The sequence below is a fragment of the Balaenoptera acutorostrata genome, chromosome 4 (assembly GCF_949987535.1).
Source record: "Balaenoptera acutorostrata chromosome 4, mBalAcu1.1, whole genome shotgun sequence".
Taxonomy (NCBI): domain Eukaryota; kingdom Metazoa; phylum Chordata; class Mammalia; order Artiodactyla; family Balaenopteridae; genus Balaenoptera; species Balaenoptera acutorostrata.
This window is the reverse complement of record NC_080067.1, coordinates 27,952,847-27,958,846: the sequence shown is the minus strand read 5'-3', so window position 1 is coordinate 27,958,846 and position 6,000 is coordinate 27,952,847.

Here is a 6,000-nt window from a genome sequence, read left to right as displayed (position 1 = left end):
GATAGGGACAAATAGTGGATTCTTTACTATTTAGAAACAACCCATTAGGATGTGGAGATTGTAAGGTAAATACCTTAGATTTGCTAAATTACCCCTCCCCCTTCCCCACCACTTGGGCAAGGTTATTAGCCACCAGATCCCAGGGAATTCTCATATTCTTTAACCCAGCCCACAGGGTTGTCCTGTCTCTCCCAGAAGGTCCTGTCTCTGTCAGCATCCCAGTTTCATCACCAAACTCTGTCAAGAACTGAGAAGAATTTGAAGTTTTTCTGTACTTGGAAGCTGATGAGTTAGCCTCCCACAGCTCCATGGATACTGGCAGCAGATATGAGACTCCTGGGTCAGAGACTAAAGACTTTATTACTCATGACATAGCAAACATCATAATCTTCATATTTGCATTGGTTTTCTTTGCCTCTTAACTCCTGTGTGGATTGTTCGGGTTGATGCTGTGCACACAGTGGGTTTGCAGTACAGCCAAGCAATCTCGAGCTTAGGAAACTTGAGTCGTTTGTAATGGGCTGCAAGTAAGTGTGCCCGATGCTTGCTCCAGAGGAAATAATTTTTATTATATTGGACACGAAACAAAACCGCCCTCTACTCTGGAGGGAGACACTATCTCTATTTTACAACAGAGGCCTCAGTACCTCTGCTTACCAGACAAGCAGAAACAAGAAAGCCATGTAGAATTGCCTGCCAACAATAAATTCATTATCTTGACTCTGGGAATAGTTTCATGGGTATATACATATGTCAAAACTCATCAAGTTACTCACTTTACGCATAGTTTATTGAGTGTCAGTTTCACCTTAATACAACAGGAGGGAACAAGTCTTGCTACTCAAATATGTTGTTGGGACCAGTAGCCTCCGTGTCACCAGAGTGCTTTTCAGAAGAGCAGAACTTTAGGCTTCATTCCAGATGTACTGAAACAGAATCTGTGTTTTAATAAGATCCACCAGTATTTAGTTTTTTTTTAAATTGAAATATAGTTGATTTCCAATATTTAGCTTTTTAGCTTTTTATTTTGAAATAATTTTAGACTTAAAGAGAAGTTGTAAAAGTAGTACACAGAGTTCTCCTTTCCCCCAGCTTCTCCTAATTAACATGTCACTTACATAACCATAATATAACTACTCAAAATTGGAAATTCACATTGATACAGTAGTATAAACTAATCCACAGGCCTTACTTGAATTTTGTCAGTTTTCCAACTATTGTCCTTTTTCTGGTCCAGAATTCAATCCAGGATCCCACGTTGCATTTAATTTTCATCTCTTCTTACTCTCCTCCAATCTGTGACAGTTCCCTAGTCTGTCTTTCTTTCATGACCTTCACATTTTTTAAGAAGACTGGCAGTTATTTTATAGAATGTCCCTCAATTTGGGTTGGCCTGATATTTTCTTGTGATTAGGTTAAACTTCTGAATTTTTGTTAGAATCCTGCAGAAGTGATGTCCGTGGCCTTAGTGCATTCTATCAGGAAGACATCAATATGTCTTATTATTGTTGTTAACCTTTATCCTTTGATTAAGGGGGTGCCTGCCAGGTTTTTCCATCGTAAAAGTACTATTTTCCCCTTCGTAGTTAAGAATCTTGTGAGGAAATACTTTTTTCTTTTTTTAAAAAAATTTTTGTTGGAGTATAGCTGCTTTACAATGTTGTGTTAGTTTCTGCTGTACAGCAAAGTGAATCATTTATACATATAAATATATCCACTCTTTTTTAGATTCTATTCCCATATAGTTCATTGCAGAGTACTGAATAGAGTTCCCTGTGCTATACAGTAGGTTCTCATTAGTTATCTATTTTATATATAGTAGTGTATATATATCAGTCGCAATCTTCCAATTCATCCCACCCAGGAGATACTTTTAGACCATGTAAATATCCTGTTTCCCATCACACTTTCACTCACTAGTTTTTAGCATCCCCGGATGCTTCCTGTCTGCAACAATCATTCCTGTAATATTTACCTAATAATGGTGATTTTCTATTTCCATTATGTCTTTTTTTTTTTATAAATTTATTTATTTATTTATATTTATTTTTGGCTGTGTTGGGTCTTCGTTTCTGTGCAAGGGCTTTCTCTAGTTGCGGCGAGCGGGGGCCACTCTTCATCGCGGTGCACGGGCCTCTCACTGTCGCGGCCTCTCCTGTTGCTGAGCACAGGCTCCAGACGCGCAGGCTCAGTAGTTGTGGCTCACGGGCTCAGTTGCTCCGCGGCATGTGGGATCTTCCCAGACCAGGGCTCGAACCCGTGTCTCCTGCATTGGCAGGCAGATTCTCAACCACTGCGCCACCAGGGAAGCCCTCCATTATGTCTTTACATTTATTCATGGAATTCTACTGTAAGGAAGAGTTGTTGCCTGTCCTCCATTTATTATCCAATTATTTATATCAGTATTGGTCATCTCTTGCCCCACTTCACATCCTCTTAGCCCACTTTTTGATTCCAGTTGTAGCAACCAGCTGCCCAGGTGTAACCTGACAGCATTTTACTTTACCATATTTCCGGTTTTATGAGCTGGGATTTCTCTGCCTCCCGGATTGGAATAGTCATTTGAACTCATTCTGTCATTTTTCACCCATGGTCAAGCCTGGAATGCTAGAGAGTTGACACCATATGGGTAATGTTTAAACAATGGGGACAGGAGCCAGTGTGTAAATATCCTCCTCTGTATTAGTTAGCAGATGTAATAGTTTGCGTCTGCTAATCCCAACCTCCCACTCCATCCCTCCCCCATCCCCCTCCCCTTGGCAAATGCAAGTCTGTTCTCTATGTCTGTGAATCTGTTTCTGTTTCGTAGATAAGTTCATTTGTGTCATATTTTAGATTCCACATGTAACTGATGTCATATGATATTTGTCTTTCTCTTTCTGACTTCCTTCACTTAGTACGATAATCTCTAGGTCCATCCATGTTGCTGCAAATGGCATTATTTCGTTCTTCCTCTGTCAATGGACATTTAGGTCGTTTCCATGTCTTGGCTATTGTACATAGTGCTGCTATGAACATAGGGGTGCATGTATCTTCCTGAATTATAGTTTTGTCTGGATATATGCCCTAGAGTGGGACTACTAGATCATATTATCATTATTTCTTATACCTCACATATAATTTATATTTTTAGGATAAATAAGATATTTATCTTAAAATAATTTTAGGTTTAATATTAAGAAAAGTTTACTTCTATTAATGGTGACTGTGAAATCTTTCCACTGCCTGAACCAAGTCATTCCAGAAATGAACTGAGGAGAAAGCTGTGTCCCTCACTGAGGAAATTCCAAGGCTTTGATTCCACTCTGCAGTTTAATGTGACTAAACTGCACATAATAGGACTGTCTCTGGAAGACAAGGCCTTGCTGTAACAGTTTTCACTTAAGTGATATTTCTTTTGCCTGTCACTGAATGGATTAGGTGTGAAAACAGGATGGTTTTTAAAAAGTCATCTGCAAGATTTCCCTGGTGGTGCAGTGGTTAAGAATCTGCCTGCCAATGCAGGGGTCACGGGTTCGAGCCCTGGTCCGGGGAGACCCCACATGCCGCGGAGCAGCTAAGCCTGTGCGCCACAACTACTGAGCCCGCGTGTCACAACTACTGAAGCCTGCACGCCTAGAGCCCGTGCTCCGCAACAAGAGAAGCCACCGCAATGAGAAGCCCGCGCACCACAGCGAAGAGTAGCCCCTGCTCGCCGCAACTAGAGAAAGCCCCCGTGCAGCAACGAAGACCCAACGCAGCCAAAAATAAATAAATAAATAAATAATAAATTTATTTTTTAAAAAAGTCATCTGCAACTACAAAAGTCTAGACAACTACGGGTTTTGGGGAATGGTAAAAAGGTGTCACTAAGGCCCTTGTCACTCAAACTGTGGTGTTGGTGAAGCAGTACCAGCACCAGTTGGGAGTTTGTTGGAAATGTAGACTCTACCCCACTCTGAGGTGGGATACCTCAGACCTGCTGATCTAGAGTCTGAATTTTAATAAGATCTCTACGTGATTCCTGGGCACATTAAAGTTTGAGAGACACTGGTCCAGGAGCCCTATAGCTACGCCTCTAGAAAGCAGCATCCAGCCTCAGGAGAGGGGCAGCACAGGGAAATTCCTCAGGTTTAACTCTAGCAGATCTGTCTCTTTCATGGCCGTCTGTTTGTTGCCCCGCATATACAACTAGAGACTTTATTTATGCTCGTCTCCTCTTTCCAACGTGCTAGGCTGTGGCACTCTCATCCATTCAATAAAAACTTACTGAGCTTCCCTCAAGCACCGAGGATAATGTAGTGAATAGAATGGCATAGATCCGAATCGCAGGGAGCTTACAGTCTAACAGGATACAGGTACTAAATGAGTAATCACAAGTTTGATGAACGTTAGAAAGACAATTTTATGGGCAAAGAGCTGGAGATGGGGAGACAGAGGAAGCTTTTCTGGAGAGAGTGTTGTTTCAGCTTAGATGAGAAGGCATGTGTAGATGAGGTGTGGATGAACTGGGGGATTGTTCTAAGCACAAGGAACACCCATGAACGAAGCTCTTTGGACATTTATGTGTGTATTTCCAATGCCTTGCACTGTTGGTGGCATACAATAAGTGCTTAATAAGTGTTTGCCAAATCAGTAAGTGTTCTGTCGTGTTTCAAACATCTACTCTCTTGCTTTGGAGATAGTGGAAGCTTTATTTTCCTTTTCAAAGGAAATCAGATCTTTTAATGGGGAAATGAGAAGGAAGAGAGAAAGCTGACTGTTGTGCAAATTGCTAAATTGGAACTGTGAGTGGGAATGAAAAATTGATTTACATGAATTTTCCTCCCTGAAGCAACTTGACAATTTATTCTGTTCTGGGGAATTTTCAGTTTTTGGCTTGAAAACCAAGCTGTTCCTTATTCTGAATTTCTTGGCCTGCTGTGAAACTAGCATTTCGTGTCTTTTACAGCATACCCTGATTAGGTCATGGAAATTCACAGCTAGATCAAACCAGTATATGGAAAATTTGAAATTTGCACTGCCCATTTTACTTCATGGTGTTGGAAGGTATTATGAAACATTGACTTTTAAATTTATTTATTTATTTATTTTTGGCTGTGTTGGGTCTTCATTTCTGTGTGAGGGCTTTCTCTAGCTGCGGCAAGCGGGGGCCACTCTTCATCGCGGTGCACGGGCCTCTCACTATCGCGGCCTCTCTTGTTGAGGAGCACGGGCTCCAGACGCGCAGGCTCAGTAGCTGTGGCTCACGGGCTTAGTTGCTCCGCGGCATGTGGGATCTTCCCAGACCAGGGCTCGAACCCGTGTCCCCTGCATTGGCAGGCAAATTCTCAACCACTGCGCCACCAGGGAAGCCCCAAAACATTGACTTTTAAATCATTCTTTTCAAAAGCACTATTATCAAATGATCATAATAATCGCCATCATTTATTGAACGCTTACTATATGTATTACATAGCAAAATCCTCATGTTAACTCTACGAGTCATATGAAAATTGCCAAATATTAACAATTTCATGTGGTTTAACTTAATATTATCTTCCGACTCTCACCTTGAAAATTTACAAAGAGGTTAGAGAATCCCTGATTGCCATAGCCTTACTCCAAAATTTAGCACTGAGTTGTCTTCATAGATAAAGAGATTCCGAGGTACAGTTCCTTAATAACATCCACTGCTTCTCCCTCCCCCATTAGCCCAAGCACAGCTCTGCATCTACTTCTACTTGGACAGTTTACACTTTGACCTGAGGTGGTTAACAATCCATCTCTCCTGCTAGACTGAGCTCCTTGAGGATGGAGGTTTTGTCTGTTTTGCTCATTTTTGTATCTTTGTGCTTACGATGTTTGAAAAGTATTTAAGTTGAAACCTTCACAAAATTTCTGTGGAAACTAAATAAATCTTATTGATTTGTTATTGAAAAATGCAGGGTAATGACTCCATTGGGTTTTTGCATTTTAGAATGAGTCCAAGGAGACTGCATTCGGCATTCTTGACCACCTAGGACTTTATCTACGTACAAT